Here is a 19,311-nt window from a genome sequence, read left to right as displayed (position 1 = left end):
CCTAAGGATTCATTCTGGAAACAATGGTCTACAGAATACCTCCAAGAATTGCAAGCTCGGCATAAATGGAAGACCGCTTCACCAAACGTACTGAAGGATTATTAGTTTTGGTTAAGGAAGACAACTTCCTGTAATGAAGTGGCCAATGGGTCGCATCATTAAGACATATCCTGGACAGGACAACACGTACGAGTGGTTGACGTTAAGACAGCATCTGGCGTATACAAGCGCCCTATCACTCGTCTAGCGCCGCTCTTTCCAGAAGATGTGGCAATCAACGTTCCCACAACGTGATCAGTGACACCACGGAGATTGATGAGCCACCACACAGCAAACAACAAAATTGTCACCTACATTAACATCAACAGATGGGCAACCTGACGTATATGCGGAAAAAACACTGTATTTAAAGTCTTTTTTTTATATCGATCTTTCTCTATACTCCAAAAAAAAATTACCAGATACTTCACGGAACTGCGATAAATTGTTTCAAGTTTCCTAATTCGTGCGTCAGCGACAATAGAATTTGGCGACGGTACTAGAAAACAGAAATATAATACATAAGACATTCCTAGAATCAATTTGAAGACGTAAAATCTTCCAATTTGAATAATTTGAGAAGCATTGTATTTATACTACAGTGGTTCAAATTTTATTAGCTTTAGGTAAAATACAAAAGAAATGTTTCTCCAACGCAGGGTTCTAATAGTTAACATCCATGTTTTGTTTGTTGTTTTTTTCTACACAAATGTTCGAATTGTTGAAATGATGCGTGGCGATCGAGGATTACTTGTAATTTTAAAAGTTACATTTATTTTTATTTATTAATAATTCTTTCGATATCGTGTACGAATATTTGAACAGATATAAACGTTAAACAGGAACTAAAGTGAATGCAAAAACAAACAAAAAAAAACGTTAAACAGTAAATACAAATTTTGGACAGAAACTACGATTGGCGTGGGAACAGATGAATGGGGAATTGGTGATATTTTAGTCGACGAGGTTAGGTTGGGTTGGCTAAGGCGTTCGTGATTTAGCTTAAACTAACATTTTGCTTAGAATGATAGTCCGCTGGTAGGTTGTGGAGATGGTGAACATCATCCAACAATTAAGAACATCTTCTCCAGCATTTTTCTAAGTTTTTCTTGGCATAGCGTATCTTTTGATATAAATCTTTGGACACACCGTTCTCCACGATGGTCGAGAAGCGATATGTGCGGAAGTTCTTCTCGTGATCCACGTATGTAATGGCACTCATACGCGGACAAAGAATGAGCTTCATGTGATCCGAAAATTAAGCTGAAATCAGGAATAGTTTTGGTTAATTTCTATAAGTCGGGAGAGCATTTACTAAATTTGTGTAGCTACCTGTACGGAACCGTTGGTAAGATGCATGACCACAGCACACGTTGTGCGGAACCAGGAGTGCAAATGGGGCATACGCGATATCTGATCACTCTCAATGTTCACATTATTGGCTCCAGCCTTCACGAGATGCTCGATCATGTAACGCTTGAAGTAGGAAAGCAGCTTCATCTTTTTATCAAGCGTCTTGCAGTAATCGGTCGTAGTCATGTAGCTCTCCTTTCCGTCCTTGTCTATGAAGTGGACGTTGATCTGGTTCGGAAGCAGAATCAATTTGGTTGTGTCGTTGAACATAACGCCAATGCCCTCATCACAGAGCTGATAACCGAAGCCGTATTTGTCACTGTAGTCGACCCATTTGGATATCCAGAAGAGCGGCTGTGCTGCAGGATCGGTATTCTCATCCCCGAGATTGCCTTGCAGTATGCGCGGCTGTAAGCACGAGATGATTAATAATTATTTAACAGATACAATCACTGCAATGATTACAAACTTGTTGTTGATCAGATTGGTGAGCTGCTGGTGCAAGCTCTCAATGTCGCTGCGGTAGTCTTCGTTGTGGCGGCACACCTGGGCCAAGGCAGTGATGGCGTCGTGCAAGTTGGTATTGAGGAATGTTGACTCCAGACGAGTATCATCCCTAATGCCGTTCATCTCCATCAGCGGCTTGCGATGAATGGAGTCTTCAATGGTGTCGTTGATGCCAATTCGCGGAGCCATAGTTAGGCAAGAGCTTGGCAAGAACGTTGGCACCTTCGAGCCCTTCAGGAAGTCGTAGTTCAGCAACTGGCCAATTGCTGGGCGGCTCTCAGGGTTCGGCTGGAGCATGGAGATCACCATATCAGCAGCAGGTTTTCTCAAGTAGCTTGGCACTCTGTACTCGCACTTCTTGATCTTTGAATAAGTGTCCTTCAGCGTTTTGGTCTCAAACGGGGTTGGCCTACCAACAGAGTGTACATGACGCAGCCATGGACCATATGTCCACTTCGAACGAATGCCCCTTTTTGGTGAGAATTTCTGGGGCAATGTAGTTTGGGGTGCCGCACAGAGTCTTCTTGCGTTCGCCCTCATATTCGATGCGAGTGGCTAGGCCAAAGTCGCCAATCTTCACGTGCAGCATATCGTTTAAGAACAGGTTTCCTAGCTTCAAGTCGCGATGGATAATGCGGTTGTCGTGCAGATACTTGACGCTTGGATGATCTGGTAAATGTAGTAGCGGCACTCGAACTCCGTGATGCTTTTCCGGCGCTTGTGCAGCTCCATCATCGACTGAGTGGCAAAAAGGCGGGATCCATTAGTTCGGAAGAACGCATGCTATGCTGAATTTCCGGCGTACTTACCCGCTTCTTGCAAAGCTCCAGGACAATGTAAATGTTCTGGACATCCTCGAAATAGCTATGGAACTTCACTATGTTGGATGATTGAGACTACGATGAATGGTAATCTCCTGAGCGGTCTTCTCCTTCTGGTTGTGCTTGATCATCAGCTTCTTTGATACGATTTTGCCGGCAAAAACATCGTCGGTCTCCACATCGATGATTTCGTAGCACTTGGCAAAGCCGCCCTACACAAGCAATTGCAAAACATCTCATTATAGCCACAATTTTTTACTAAATAATTGTAAATTGAATGCGACGCGACAAAAAAAAAAGAATGTACGTTTGCATGCATGTATGTGGCTGGGCCGTCACTTCTTTGACAACTCTACCAGGCACACACACGCACGCGTTCACACATAAAACAGTGGAAGGGTGCCAAAGGAAACTGAGGCGAAAATAGATGTAAGCCGCATGCTTGTATGTGTTGGTTTGCATGCCTTACATACATATGTGTATGCCCAGCGCTGTGAGGCTGCGCAGAGTTGTTAAAATGTGCATGAGGATTCCCTAGAACACAATGATCCACTTCTGGGGCAAGTCTTACCTTTCCAAAGAAGCGCATACGCTTATACGTCCTGCGTTGATTGGAGTCGAAGAGACGATCCGGTATATCTGTGCTTTTATCCTCTGGTTTTGCGGCCATTTTGCTCTGATGTCCCTTTGCCTTGGCGTTCACTCGAAACACAAAAAACTTCCTCGCCTTCGCGTTGATGCAAAATCCGCTCTGTACACACCACGTCCAGTTAAATGCGTTCCCAAAGAAACAATTTAAGATTAATGCAAATGCCAAGACACAAATGATCACTCGCAGACTATGCCTATGCCCACCGACACCACTCACAATTCACAGTTCACGAAAAATAGCCACAAAGCGGAGAACGCGCCGAAACCGTTCGATTTAAATGCCAATGAAAATTAGTGATGTGCGCTGTACATAAATCGAGCTATAATAAATTTTAGTAGATGAATTTTTATATACTTGTGAGACTGATAAGTCAACGCAACTACTTTTCTGAAATCAGAGCACTCTATTTTGTTCAGTTGCAGAAATATGCTTAAGTAATAGTTTATAATACCCGTCGGCATAACACAGTGGCACCGTGACACAGTGTTCTATTTAACATGTAATATAATACCTCACGACAACACACTGGCCACTGCAGTGAGTTCTGCTGACAATGCACTCTCTCCGCAGATGGCAAAGACAGCGGGGCAGTTGCTGACCATCAAAATATCGCAATTGCCCACCAGACACTAAAATTATCCATAATACACAAAACATATATTTTACAGACTCAGCACTTTTGTACCTTTTATCACCTATAAATAAGAATCAGTTTTATCAATAAAATCAGTATCAGAAACAGTACCATAAATGCCTGTCACTCATCTTCCATCGCAATCATCAGAGGCTGTCGCCGTGTCTTCAGACCCTCCCTTGCGCACCGTAGGATACCCACTCCGCAGTCCAACTGGTTCAAGTTCTAGTTGCGACGACCAAACTGTAGACGGTTTATGTACCGTATGCAACCCAGCTTCCTACACACACACACACATTAACATTTGGTGACCCCGATCTTGGTCATCCTTTCAAACTGTCAGACAAGCTACAGTGAAAGGATTCGATCTGGACATCAGATTGAAGCAGTCAACAGGACATCTTCAATAAAAATTTGGCATCAGGGCGTACACTTACGGTAGCATCTCCTACCAATAAGTATCACTTTGGCAAATCTGACATATTCAGGTTATCAGCCAACAGAAAAACAGCTATAGAATTCGATTACCACCAAGGTAATAAATTTTTGTTGTTCCGTGCGTTCCATAGATTGGAAACAGCACAAATCCCTCCATCCAACACATCACCTGTACTATTACCTTTCTGACCGACAACGGTTGCGATTTCGAGCGTATCCAGCTGCAAAGCAAATAAAACACTCCCAACGGGTCAGAAGTAATAAGTACAAACAGATAGAATGGATACACATATGGAGGCAGAAGCTGCCGCTACAATGGCAATGGATGTGCAGCAAGAGATTGGTGAGGAAATATCGAGGTGCATTCGGAAATTTAAAAAAGATTCCCAAGAACGAAAGCAAACGGCCTCTTATTTTCAAGCCCAAATATCAGCACTCGAAAATGCGTGGAATCGCTTTAACAAAAACGACTCCAAACTTCGCGATACAGACAAAACGGATGAATACGTAAAATTCCGTGAAGACTTACGTACAACATGTAAGCAATACATTACGATTTTTACCGAATGCATGGATAAGCTATCACAGACGTCTAGTGCTCGTGGGGAACGTCAAATCGTCCCTAAAGAAAAGCATGAGAAACCTTCAGTAGGTCCCAAAGAAAGCGATCTGATCCAGCAGATCCGTTCCTAGCAACGAAATGTCTGGATCATTTGGCAATACAATACAAAGACAGACTACCAGTAGGATCAACAACATTAAAAACCGATTTCTATGTTGACGACTGTCTAACTGGAGCAAACACGATTCCAGAGGCAATTCATGTTCGACAAGAACTAAATAAAATATTGCTACCGTCCGGATTCAAATTGCGCAAGTGGTGCTCCAACAATGAGCAACTTCTCCAAGGAATCCCCAAAGAGGATACTGTAACCGATGTAAAACTAGGAGAGACACTAGAGCACTACAGCGTGAAAACTCTGGGTCTCATCTGGATGCCGAAGAAGGATACATTGTGTGGACGAACACAGAAAAGCCAGGCTACACGCATCACCAAACGGGTGGTATGTTCCGAACTGGCCCAAATCTTTGACCCACTAGGACTCTTTGCACCGGTGGTAGTAAAGGCAAAAATCTTCATGCAACAACTTTGGGAGCTCAAACTGGATTGGGATGACGAATTACCATTACAACACCAAACCGAATGGAAAGAATACCGGGACGACTACAAACATTGAACAAAATGCAAGTTCCCCGGCATATCTACGATGGTAAAACTCCAGTTACCAAGAACTCCATACGTTTGTAGATGCATCAGAACGAGCATATGGCGCAGCTGTATATGTACGCGCTACATAAAAAAACAACCAAGTGTCAGTAAGACTGCTCTCTTCGAAATCACGTGTGGCGCCGACAGCCAAACAATCGCTACCACGGTTAGAACTTTGTGCTGCAGTCCTCGGTGCCGAGCTCAAAACCGAGTCCGACAGGGTCTGCACATGGACATTAACACGGTTTCAGGATGGTGTTGGAGTGATTCCACCGTTGTGTTATCCTGGATAAACGCATCGTCATCAACATACCATACCTTTGTGGCAAATCGAATAGCCAAAATCCAGGCATTAACAAACCAGTCACAATGGCGTCACGTGTCATCGGCCAACAACGCAGCCGATGTCCTGTCGAGAGGAATCGCAGCGAGCAGACTGGCAGATCACAATCTGTGGTTATATGGACCATTATTCCTGCACGGATCTCGAGACAACTGGACGAAGGCACCCAACATTGAACCCAGCAATCTTGAGAGAAAAGCTAAACATGTAAGCTTGCCACGCCCGCACTATAATCCTGCGAACCATACAACAAGTCGAGTTTACAGCAGAGTTAAAACAGTTCCAACGCTATAAGACTGTGGATAGAAAGAGCTCGATCATATCGTTATCTCCCTTCCTAGGAGACGATGAGCTCATCCGAGTTGGTGGTAGACTTGAAGAAGCTCTACTTCCATACAACGCAAAACACCCAGTTTTGCTGCCTTACAATGACCCAATCGTCAAAATGATCTTGCGGGAGCTACATGAGGAGAACATGCATTGTGGTGCTCAAGCATTAAGGGCAATCGCAAGACAACAATATTGGATTATCAATGACAAGACAATGGCTAGAAGCATCATCCACAGCTGTGTTAGATGCACCAAGGCTAGACCAAAGCTGATGCACCAGATCATGGCAATCTCCAGCACAACGAGTCACACAAGCACGCCGTTTCTTAATGCAGGCGTCGACTACTGTGGACCAATCTCGATCCACCATAAGATCCGAGGAAAAGACCAGGGAAAAGGCAATACATCGCCGTGTTCTGCTGCTTTTCACAAAGGCAGTACACCTGGAGCTGGTAAGCGACTGACCACAGATGCATTCTTGGCGCCCTGCGTCGATTCTTAAGCAGACGTGGGAAGTGCCAAAACTATTCATTGCGACAATGCAACGAACTTTGTGGGTGCAAACAACCAGCTTAAAGAATTAGAAGACTCTATATTCAGCTCAAAGGCAAGTGCTCTGATCACGAATCATTGCAACAAAAAACAAGTGGATTTTAAATTCATTCTCCAGGGCTCCATCGTTTGGCGGCCTCTGGGAAGCGGCGGTAAAATCAGAAAAAAGCTGTTGATACAACCACCAACACAGCCTCATTGACATTTGAAGAACTAAACACAGTGATAATCGAAATTAAAGCAATTCTCAATTTCGACCCATCATCCAATGTCAAATGATCCACTGATACAACAGCGCTCACCCCAGGACACTTCTTGATTGGTGAACCATTGACAACGCCTCCTGACGTCAATACTGACAACAAGGAAGACATTGGTCAAGCGCTGGAATGGTATCGCGCCTAAAGCATTCATTCTGGAAACAATGGTCTACAGAATACCTCCAAGAATTGCAAGCTCGGCATAAATGGAAGACCGCTTCACAAACGTACTGAAGGATTATTAGTTTTGGTTAAGGAAGACAACCTTCCTGTAATGAAGTGGCAATGGGTCGCATCATTAAGACATATCCTGACAGGACAACCACGTACGAGTGGTTGAACGTTAAGACAGCATCTGGCGTATACAAGCGCCCTATCACTCGTCTAGCGCCGCTCTTTCCAGAAGATGTGGCAATCAAACGTTCCACAACGTGATCAAAGACACCACGGAGATTGATGAGCCACACACACAGCGAACAACAAAATTGTCACTACATTAACATCAACAGATGGCAACCTGACGTATATGCGGGAAAAAACACTGTATTTAAAGTCTTTTTTTATATCGATTTTCTCTATACTCCAAAAAAAAAATTACCACGATACTTACACCGGAACTGGCGATAAATTGTTTCAAGTTTCCTAATTCGTGCGTCAGCCGAAACAATAGAAATTTGGCCGACGTACTCAGAAAACAGAAATATAATACATAAGACATTCCTAGAATCAATTTGAGACGTAAAATCTTCCAATTTGAATAATTTGAGAAGCATTGTATTTATTACTACAGTGGTTCAAATTTTATTAGCTTAGGTAAAAATACAAAAGAAATGTTACTCCCAAACCGCAGGGTTCTAATAGTTAACATCCATGTTTTGTTTGTTGTTTTTTCTACACAAATGTTCGAATTGTTGAAATGATGCGTGGGCGATCGAGGATACATGTAATTTCTAAAAGTATACATTTATTTTTATTTATTAATAATTTCTTTCGATATTCGTGTACGAAAATATTTGAACAGATATAAACGTTAAACAGGGAACTAAAATGGAATGCAAAGCCAAACAAAAAAAAAAAACGTTAAACAGTAAATACAAATTTGGACAGAAACTACGATTGTGGGAAGAATTGGCGTGGGAACAGATGAATGGTTAGGTTGGGTTGGCTAAGGCGTTCGTGATTTAGCTTAAACTAACATTTTGCCTTAGAATGATAGTCCGCTGGTAGGTTGTGGAGATGGTGAACATCATCCAACAATTAAACAAACATCTTCTCCAGCATTTTTCTAAGTTTTCTTGGGCATAGCGTATCTTTTGATATAATTCTTTGGACACACCGTTCTCCACGATGGTCGAGAAGCGATATGTGCGGAAGTTCTTCTCGTGATCCATGTATGTAATGGCACTCATACGCGGACAAAGAATGAGCTTCATGTGATCGAAAAATTAAGCTGAAATCAGGAATAGTTTTGGTTAATTTCTATAAGTCGGGAGAGCATTTACTAAATTTGTGTAGCTACCTGTACGGAACCGTTGGTAGATGCATGACCACAGCACACGTTGTGCGGAACCAGGAGTGCAAATGGGCATACGCGATATCTGATCACTCTCAATGTTCACATTATTGGCTCCAGCCTTACGAGATGCTCGATCATGTAACGCTTGAAGTAGGAAAGCAGCTTCATCTTTTTATCAAGCGTCTTGCAGTAATCGGTCGTAGTCATGTAGCTCTCCTTTCCGTCCTTGTCTATGAAGTGGACGTTGATCTGGTTCGGAAGCAGAATCAATTTGGTTGTGTCGTTGAACATAACGCCAATGCCCTCATCACAGAGCTGATAACCGAAGCCGTATTTTTCACTGTAGTCGACCCATTTGGATATCCAGAAGAGCGGCTGTGCTGCAGGATCGGTATTCTCATCCTCGAGATGCCTTGCAGTATGCGCGGCTGTAAGCACGAGATGATAATAATTATTTAACAGATACAATCACTGCATGATTACAAACCTTGTTGTTGATCAGATTGGTGAGCTGCTGGTGCAAGCTCTCAATGTCGCTGCGGTAGTCTTCGTTGTGGCGGCACACTGGCCGAGGCAGTGATGGCGTCGTGCAAGTTGGTATTGAGGAATGTTGACTCAGACGAGTATCATCCCTAATGCCGTTCATCTCCATCAGCGGCTTGCGATGAATGGAGTCTTCAATGGTGTCGTTGATGCCAATTCGCGGAGCCATAGTTAGGCAGAGCTTGGCAAGAACGTTGGCACCTTCGAGCCTTCAGAAGTCGTAGTTCAGCAACTGGCCAATTGCTGGCGGCTCTCAGGGTTCGGCTGGAGCATGGAGATCACCATATCAGCAGCAGGTTTTCTCAAGTAGCTTGGCACTCTGTACTCGCACTTCTTGATCTTTGAATAAGTGTTTTTCAGCGTTTTGGTCTCAAACGGGGTTGGCCTACCAACAGAGTGTACATGACGCAGCCAATGGACATATGTCCACTTCGAACGAATGCCCCTTTTTGGTGAGAATTTCTGGGGCAATGTAGTTTGGGGTGCCGCACAGAGTCTTCTTGCGTTCGCCCTCATATTCGATGCGAGTGGCTAGGCCAAAGTCGCAATCTTCACGTGCAGCATATCGTTCAAGAACAGTTTCCTAGCTTCAAGTCGCGATGGATAATGCGGTTGTCGTGCAGATACTTGACGCCTTGGATGATCTGGAAAATGTAGTAGCGGCACTCGAACTCCGTGATGCTTTTCCGGCGCTTGTGCAGCTCCATCATCGACTGAGTGGCAAAAAGCGGGATCCATTAGTTCGGAAGAACGCATGCTATGCTGAATTTCCGGCGTACTTACCCGCTTCTTGCAAAGGTCCAGGACAATGTAAATGTTCTGGACATCTCGAAATAGCTATGGAATTCACTATGTTGGGATGATTGAGACTACGATGAATGGTAATCTCCTGAGCGTCTTCTCCTTCAGGTTGTGCTTGATCATCAGCTTCTTGATACGATTTTGCCGGCAAAAACATCGTCGGTCTCCACATCGATGATTTCGTAGCACTTGCAAAGCCGCCCTACACAAGCAATTGCAAAACATCTCATTATAGCCACAATTTTTACTAAATAATTGTAATGAATGCGACGCGACAAAAAAAAAGAATGTACGTTTGCATGCATGTATGTGCTGGGCCGTCACTTCTTTGACAACTCTACCAGGCACACACACGCACGCGTTCACACATAAAACAGTGGAAGGGTGCCAAAGGAAACTGAGGCGAAAATAGATGTAAGCCGCATGCTTGTATGTGTTGGTTTGCATGCCCTTGCATACATATGTGTATGCCCAGCGCTGTGAGGCTGCGCAGAGTTGTTAAAATGTGCATGAGGATTCCCTAGAACACAATGATCCACTTCTGGGCAAGTCTTACCTTTCCAAAGAAGCGCATACGCTTATACGTCCTGCGTTGATTGGAGTCGAAGAGACGATCCGGTATATCTGTGCTTTTATCCTCCGGTTTTGCGGCCATTTTGCTCTGATGTCCCTTTGCCTTGGCGTTCACTCGAAACACAAAAAACTTCCTCGCCTTCGCGTTGATGCAAAATCCGCTCTGTACAACACCACGTCCAGTTAAATGCGTTCCCAAAGAAACAATTTAAGATTAATGCAAATGCCAAGACACAAATGATCACTCGCAGACTATGCCTATGCCCACCGACACCACTCACAATTCACAGTTCACGAAAAATAGCCACAAAGCGGAGAACGCGCCGAAACCGTTCGATTTAAATGCCAATGAAAATTAGTGATGTGCGCTGTACATAAATCGAGCTATAATAAATTTTAGTAGATGAATTTTTATATACTTGTGAGACTGATAAGTCAACGCAACTAGTTTTCTGAATCAGAGCACTCTATTTTGTTCAGTTGCAGAAATATGCTTAAGTAATAGTTTATAATACCCGTCGGCATAACACAGTGGCACCGTGACACAGTGTTCTATTTAACATGTAATATAATACCTCACGACAAACAACTGGCCACTGCAGTGAGTTCTGCTGACAATGCACTCTCTCCGCAGATGGCAAAGACAGCGGGGCAGTTGCTGACCATCAAAATATCGCAATTGCCCACCAGACACTAAAATTATCCATAATACACAAAACATATATTTTACAGACTCACACTTTTGTACCTTTTATCACCTATAAATAAGAATCAGTTTTATCAATAAAATCAGTATCAGAAACAGTACCATAACTGCCTGTCACTCATCTTCCATCGCAATTATCAGAGGCTGTCGCCGTGTCTTCAGACCCTCCTTGCGCACCGTAGGATACCCACTCCGCAGTCCAACTGGTTCAAGTTCTAGTTGCGACGACCAAACTGTAGACGGTTTATGTACCGTATGCAACCCAGCAACCCACTGATACAACAGCGCTCACCCCAGGACACTTCTTGATTGGTGAACCATTGACAACGCCTCCTGACGTCAATACTGATCAACAAGGAAGAACATTGGTCAAGCGCTGGGAATTGGTATCGCGCCTAAAGCATTCATTCTGGAAACAATGGTCTACAGAATACCTCCAAGAATTGCAAGCTCGGCATAAATGGAAGACCGCTTCACCAAACGTACCTGAAGGATTATTAGTTTTGGTTGAGGAAGACAACCTTCCTGTAATGAAGTGCCAATGGGTCGCATCATTAAGACATATCCTGGACAGGACAACCACGTACGAGTGGTTGACGTTAAGACAGCATCTGGCGTATACAAGCGCCCTATCACTCGTCTAGCGCCGCTCTTTCCAGAAGATGTGGCAATCAAACGTTCCCACAACGTGATCAGTGACACCACGGAGATTGATGAGCCACCCACACAGCGAACAACAAAATTGTCACCTACATTAACATCAAACAGATGGCAACCTGACGTATACTGCGGGAAAAAACACTGTATTTAAAGTCTTTTTTTATATCCGATCTTTCTCTATACCTCCAAAAAAAAATTACCACGATACTTACACCTGAACTGCGATAAATTGTTTCAAGTTTCCTAATTCGTGAGTCAGCCGAAACAATAGAAATCAGCCACACCAAACACGGATAACGTGCAGCTTCCACGCATCAGCATCCCAAAGTTTGATGGGGATCTATTAAAGTGGACCCCAGTTCTTCGATCTGTTCTCATGCATGGTGCATGAGACCAACATGCCTACGGTGAAAAAGATGTGGTATCTTAAAACCACCGTTACCGCGAGGCAGAAAGATTGATTCGACATATCGATCTAAAGGAAGAAAATTATGAAGCCGCTTGGGAAATACTAGTTGACGCATACAACAATCCCAGAGATGTTCGAACACGGTACTGAACCGCTTCCTCAATCACCAAACAATTAATGACGATCCCAAGTCATTAAAAGAGTTGTATATAACAACCATAGAATCCCTTGCATCACTAAAGGATTGGGCATCAATATATCTACATGGGATCCGATATTGATTGCCACCCTTCAGCCCTGGGGGAGTCGTTGGAAACCGCAACAAAAAGATTCCTAGCGTTGGAGCGGCGAAGCTCACCAGAAACTTGGAAGATTATGTGGACTTCATGGAAGAGTATGAAGGACTAGGACATATGAAGATGGTGCCAGCATCAAAAGTTCCCAAAAAGGCACTACTTCATTCCACATCATTGTGTACTCAAACCTGAAAGCACCACCACAAAGCTTCGGTAGTATTCGATGCCTCATGCAAATCAACAAGCGGGAAATCTTGAACGACATTCTGCAGGCTGGACCACCGTTCAGAGCGAACTTATGTCCATTCTGCTACGATTTCGAATTCATAAGTACGTATTCACAGCGGACATAGAAAAGATGTACCGGCAAGTGTGGATGAACCGGAGGATCAATTCTATCAGATGATAGTCTGAGAAACAATCCATCCGAAGAGATCAGGTACTATCGCCTGAAAACAGTAACATATGGGACAACAGCTGCTCCGTTCCTAGCAACGAAATGTCTGGATCATTTGACAATACAATACAAAGACAGACTACCAGTAGGATCAACAACATTAAAAACCGATTTCTATGTTGACGACTGTCTAACTGAGCAAACACGATTCCAGAGGCAATTCATGTTCGACAAGAACTAATAAAATATTGCTACCGTCGGATTCAAATTGCGCAAGTGTGCTCCAACAATGAGCAACTTCTCCAAGGAATCCCCAAAGAGGATACTGTAACCGATGTAAAACTAGGAGAGACACTAGAGCATACAGCGTGAAAACTCTGGGTCTCATCTGGATGCCGAAGAAGGATACATTGTGTGGACGAACACAGAAAAGCCAGGCTACACGCATCACCAAACGGGTGGTATGTTCCGAACTGGCCCAAACTTTGACCCACTAGGACTCTTTGCACCGTGGTAGTAAAGGCAAAAATCTTCATGCAACAACTTTGGGAGCTCAAACTGGATTGGGATGACGAATTACCATTACAACACCAAACCGAATGGAAAGAATACCGGGACGACTTACAAACATTGAACAAAATGCAAGTTCCCCGGCATATCTACGATGGTAAAACTCCAGTTACCCAAGAACACCATACGTTTGTAGATGCATCAGAACGAGCATATGGCGCAGCTGTATATGTACGCGCTACATACAAAACAACCAAGTGTCAGTAAGACTGCTCTGTTCGAAATCACGTGTGGCGCCGACAGCCAAACAATCGCTACCACGGTTAGAACTGAGTGCTGCAGTCCTCGGTGCCGAGCTCACAAACCGAGTCCGACAGGATCCGACATTAACACGGTTTCAGGATGGTGTTGGAGTGATTCCACCGTTGTGTTATCCTGGATAAACGCATCGTCATCAACATACCATACCTTTTGGCAAATCGAATAGCCAAAATCCAGGCATTAACAAACCAGTCACAATGGCGTCACGTGTCATCGGCCAACAACGCAGCCGATGTCTGTCGAGAGGAATCGCAGCGAGCAGACTGCAATCACAATCTGTGGTTATATGGACCATTATTCCTGCACGGATCTCGAGACAACTGGACGAAGGCACCCAACATAGAACCAGCAATCTTGAGAGAAAAGCTAAACATGTAAGCTTGCCAATCACACCTAGCGCACTTGGGACGAATTATATACTTGCAGACATAGCAACTCGTTTCACAAACTGCAACGCATTGTGGCATATATGTTACGCTTCTGCTACAAACCAACAGAGCGAACACCACGACGCTCTGCGCAGAAGAACTGACTCACGCCCGCACTATAATCCTGCGAACCATACAACAAGTCGAGTTTACAGCAGAGTTAAAACGTTCCAACGCTATAAGACTGTGGATAGAAAGAGCTCGATCATATCGTTATCTCCCTTCCTAGAGACGATGCCTCATCCGAGTTGGTGGTAGACTTGAAGAAGCTCTACTTCCATACAACGCAAAACACCCAGTTTTGCTGCCTTACAATGACCCAATCGTCAAAATGATCTTGCGGGAGCTACATGAGGAGAACATGCATTGTGGTGCTCAAGCATTAAGGGCATCGCAAGACAACAATATTGGATTATCAATGACAAGACAATGGCTAAAGCATCATCCACAGCTGTGTTAGATGCACCAAGGCTAGACCAAAGCTGATGCACCAGATCATGGGCAATCTCCCAGCACAACGATCACACAAGCACGCCCGTTTCTTAATGCAGGCGTCGACTACTGTGGACCAATCTCGATCCACCATAAGATCCGAGGAAAAGACCAGGGAAAAGGCATACATCGCCGTGTTCTGCTGCTTTCCACAAAGGCAGTACACCTGGAGCTGGTAAGCGACCTGACCACAGATGCATTCTGGCCGCCCTGCGTCGATTCTTAAGCAGACGTGGGAAGTGCCAAACTATTCATTGCGACAATGCAACGAACTTTGTGGGTGCAAACAACCAGCTTAAAGAATTAGAAGACTCTATATTCAGCTCAAAGGCAAGTGCTCTGATCACGAATCATTGCAACAAAAACAAGTGGATTTTAAATTCATTCCTCCAGGGCTCCATCGTTTGGCGGCCTCTGGGAAGCGGCGGTAAAATCAGCAAAAAAGCTGTTGATAACAACCACCAACACAGCCTCATTGACATTGAAGAACTAAACACAGTGATAATCGAAATTAAAGCAATTCTCAATTCTCGACCATCACTCCAATGTCAAATGATCCCACTGATACAACAGCGCTCACCCAGACACTTCTTGATTGGTGAACATTGACAACGCCTCCTGACGTCAATACTGATCAACAAGGAGAACATTGGTCAAGCGCTGGAATTGGTATCGCGCCTAAAGCATTCATTCTGGAAACAATGGTCTACAGAATACCTCAAGAATTGCAAGCTCGGCATAAATGGAAGACCGCTTCACCAAACGTACCTGAAGGATTATTAGTTTTGGTTAAGGAAACAACCTTCCTGTAATGAAGTGGCCAATGGGTCGCATCATTAAGACATATCCTGGACAGGACAAACACGTACGAGTGGTTGACGTTAAGACAGCATCTGGCGTATACAAGCGCCCTATCACTCGTCTAGCGCCGCTCTTTCCAGAAGATGTGCAATCAAACGTTCCCACAACGTGATCAAAGACACCACGGAGATTGATGAGCCACCCACACAGCGAACAACAAAATTGTCACCTACATTAACATCAACAGATGGGCAACCTGAGTATACTGCGGGAAAAAACACTGTATTTAAAGTCTTTTTTTTATATCCGATCTTTCTCTATACCTCCAAAAAAAAAATTACCACGATACTTACACCGAACTGCGATAAATTGTTTCAAGTTTCCTAATTCGTGCGTCAGCCGAAACAATAGAAATTTGCCGACGGTACTCAGAAAACAGAAATATAATACATAAGACATTCCTAGAATCAATTTGAGACGTAAAATCTTCCAATTTGAATAATTTGAGAAGCATTGTATTTATTACTACAGTGGTTCAAATTTTATTAGCTTAGGTAAAAATACAAAAGAAATGTTTACTCCCAAACCGCAGGTTCTATAGTTAACATCCATGTTTTGTTGTTGTTTTTCTACACAAATGTTCGAATTGTTGAAATGATGCGTGGCGATCGATGATAACTTGTAATTTCTAAAAGTATACATTTATTTTTAATTTATTAATAATTTCTTTCGATATTCGTGTACGAAAATATTTGAACAGATATAAACGTTAAACAGGGAACTAAAGTGGAATGCAAAACCAAACGAAAAAAAAAACGTTAAACAGTAAATACAAATTTGGACAAAACTACGATTGTGGGAAAGAATTGGCGTGGGAAACAGATGAATGGTTAGGTGGGTTGGCTAAGGCGTTCGTGATTTAGCTTAAACTAACATTTGCCTTAGAATGATAGTCCGCTGTAGGTTGTGAGATGGTGAACATCATCCAACAATTAAACAAACATCTTCTCCAGCATTTTTCTAAGTTTTTCTTGGGCATAGCGTATCTTTTGATATAATTCTTTGGACACACCGTTCTCCACGATGGTCGAGAACGATATGTGCGGAAGTTCTTTTCGTGATCCATGTATGTAATGGCACTCATACGCGGACAAAGAATGAGCTTCATGTGATCCGAAAAATTAAGCTGAAATCAGGAATAGTTTTGGTTAATTTCTATAAGTCGGGAGAGCATTTACTAAATTTGTGTAGCTACCTGTACGGAACCGTTGTAAGATGCATGACCACAGCACACGTTGTGCGGAACCAGGAGTGCAAATGGGGCATACGCGATATCTGATCACTTCCAATGTTCACATTATTGCTCCAGCCTTCACGAGATGCTCGATCATGTAACGCTTGAAGTAGGAAAGCAGCTTCATCTTTTATCAAGTGTCTTGCAGTAATCGGTCGTAGTCATGTAGCTCTCCTTTCCGTCCTTGTCTATGAAGTGGACGTTGATCTGGTTCGGAAGCAGAATCAATTTGGTTGTGTCGTTGAACATAACGCCAATGCCCTCATCCAGAGCTGATAACCGAAGCCGTATTTTCACTGTAGTCGACCCATTTGGATATCCAGAAGAGCGGCTGTGCTGCAGGATCGGTATTCTCATCTCGAGATTGCTTGCAGTATGCGCGCTGTAAGCACGAGATGATTAATAATTATTTAACAGATACAATCACTGCAATGATTACAAACCTTGTTGTTGATCAGATTGGTGAGCTGCTGGTGCAAGCTCTCAATGTCGCTGCGGTAGTCTTCGTTGTGGCGGCACACCTGGGCCGAGGCAGTGATGGCGTCGTGCAAGTTGGTCTTGAGGAATGTTGACTCCAGACGAGTATCATCCCTAATGCCGTTCATCTCCATCAGCGGCTTGCGATGAATGGAGTCTTCAATGGTGTCGTTGATGCAATTCGCGAGCCATAGTTAGGCAAGAGCTTGGCAAGAACGTTGGCACCTTCGAGCCTTCAGAAGTCGTAGTTCAGCAACTGGCCAATTGCTGGCGCTCTCAGGGTTCGGCTGGAGCATGGAGATCACCATATCAGCAGCAGGTTTTCTCAAGTAGCTTGGCACTCTGTACTCGCACTTCTTGATCTTTGAATAAGTGTCTTCAGCGTTTTGGTCTCAAACGGGGTTGCCTACCAACAGAGTGTACATGACGCAGCCAATGGACCATATGTCCACTTCGAACGAATGCCCCTTTTTGGTGAGAATTTCTGGGGCAATGTAGTTGGGGTGCCGCACAGAGTCTTCTTGCGTTCGCCCTCATATTCGATGCGAGTGCTAGGCCAAAGTCGCCAATCTTCACGTGCAGCATATCGTTTAAGAACAGGTTTCCTAGCTTCAAGTCGCGATGGATAATGCGGTTGTCGTGCAGATACTTGACGCCTTGATGATCTGGTAAATGTAGTAGCGGCACTCGAACTCCGTGATGCTTTTCCGGCGCTTGTGCAGCTCCATCATCGACTGAGTGGCAAAAAGGCGGGATCCATTAGTTCGGAGAACGCATGCTATGCTGAATTTCCGGCGTACTTACCCGCTTCTTGCAAAGCTCCAGGACAATGTAAATGTTCTGACATCCTCGAAATAGCTATGGAACTTCACTATGTTGGATGATTGAGACTACGATGAATGGTAATCTCCTGAGCGTCTTCTCCTTCAGGTTGTGCTTGATCATCAGCTTCTTTGATACGATTTTGCCGGCAAAAACATCGTCGTCTCCACATCGATGATTTCGTAGCACTTGGCAAGCCGCCCTACACAAGCAATTGCAAAACATCTCATTATAGCCACAATTTTTACTAAATAATTGTAAATTGAATGCGACGCGACAAAAAAAAAAGAATGTACGTTTGCATGCATGTATGTGGCTGGGCCGTCACTTCTTTGACAACTCTACCAGCACACACACGCACGCGTTCACACATAAAACAGTGGAAGGGTGCCAAAGGAAACTGAGGCGAAAATAGATGTAAGCCGCATGCTTGTATGTGTTGGTTTGCATGCCCTTACATACATATGTGTATGCCAGCGCTGTGAGCTGCGCAGAGTTGTTAAAATGTGCATGAGGATTCCCTAGAACACAATGATCCACTTCTGGGCAAGTCTTACTTTCCAAGAAGCGCATACGCTTATACGTCCTGCGTTGATTGGAGTCGAAGAGACGATCCGGTATATCTGTGCTTTTATCCTCCGGTTTGCGCATTTTGCTCTGATGTCCCTTGCCTGGCGTTCACTCGAAACACAAAAAAACTTCCTCGCCTTCGCGTTGATGCAAAATCCGCTCTGTACACACACGTCCAGTAAATGCGTTCCCAAAGAACAATTTAAGATTAATGCAAATGCCAAGACACAAATGATCACTCGCAGACTATGCCTATGCCACCGACACCACTCACATTCACAGTTCACGAAAAATAGCCACAAAGCGGGAACGCGCCGAAACCGTTCGATTTAAATGCCAATGAAAATTAGTGATGTGCGCTGTACATAAATCGAGCTATATAAATTTTAGTAGATGAATTTTATATACTTGTGAGACTGATAAGTCAACGCACTAGTTTTCTGAAATCAGAGCACTCTATTCTCTATTCAGTGCAGAAATATGCTTAAGTAATAGT

At 43.8% G+C, this 19,311-nt stretch overlaps 3 pseudogenes; all 3 read right to left on the bottom strand.

Moving 5' to 3' along the window:
- Positions 1–1,246: 1,246 nt before the first annotated feature.
- On the bottom strand, positions 1,247–3,701 carry LOC117195269 (annotated as a pseudogene).
- Positions 3,702–8,699: 4,998 nt separating this feature from the next.
- LOC117195270 lies at positions 8,700–11,045 on the bottom strand (annotated as a pseudogene).
- A 5,578-nt stretch (positions 11,046–16,623) lies between these two features.
- LOC117195282 lies at positions 16,624–18,896 on the bottom strand (annotated as a pseudogene).
- Positions 18,897–19,311: the final 415 nt, after the last annotated feature.

This window comes from Drosophila miranda, unplaced genomic scaffold (assembly GCF_003369915.1).
Source record: "Drosophila miranda strain MSH22 unplaced genomic scaffold, D.miranda_PacBio2.1 Contig_AX1_pilon, whole genome shotgun sequence".
Taxonomy (NCBI): Eukaryota; Metazoa; Arthropoda; class Insecta; order Diptera; family Drosophilidae; genus Drosophila; species Drosophila miranda.
This window is presented reverse-complemented; position numbering and strand designations above follow the sequence as displayed.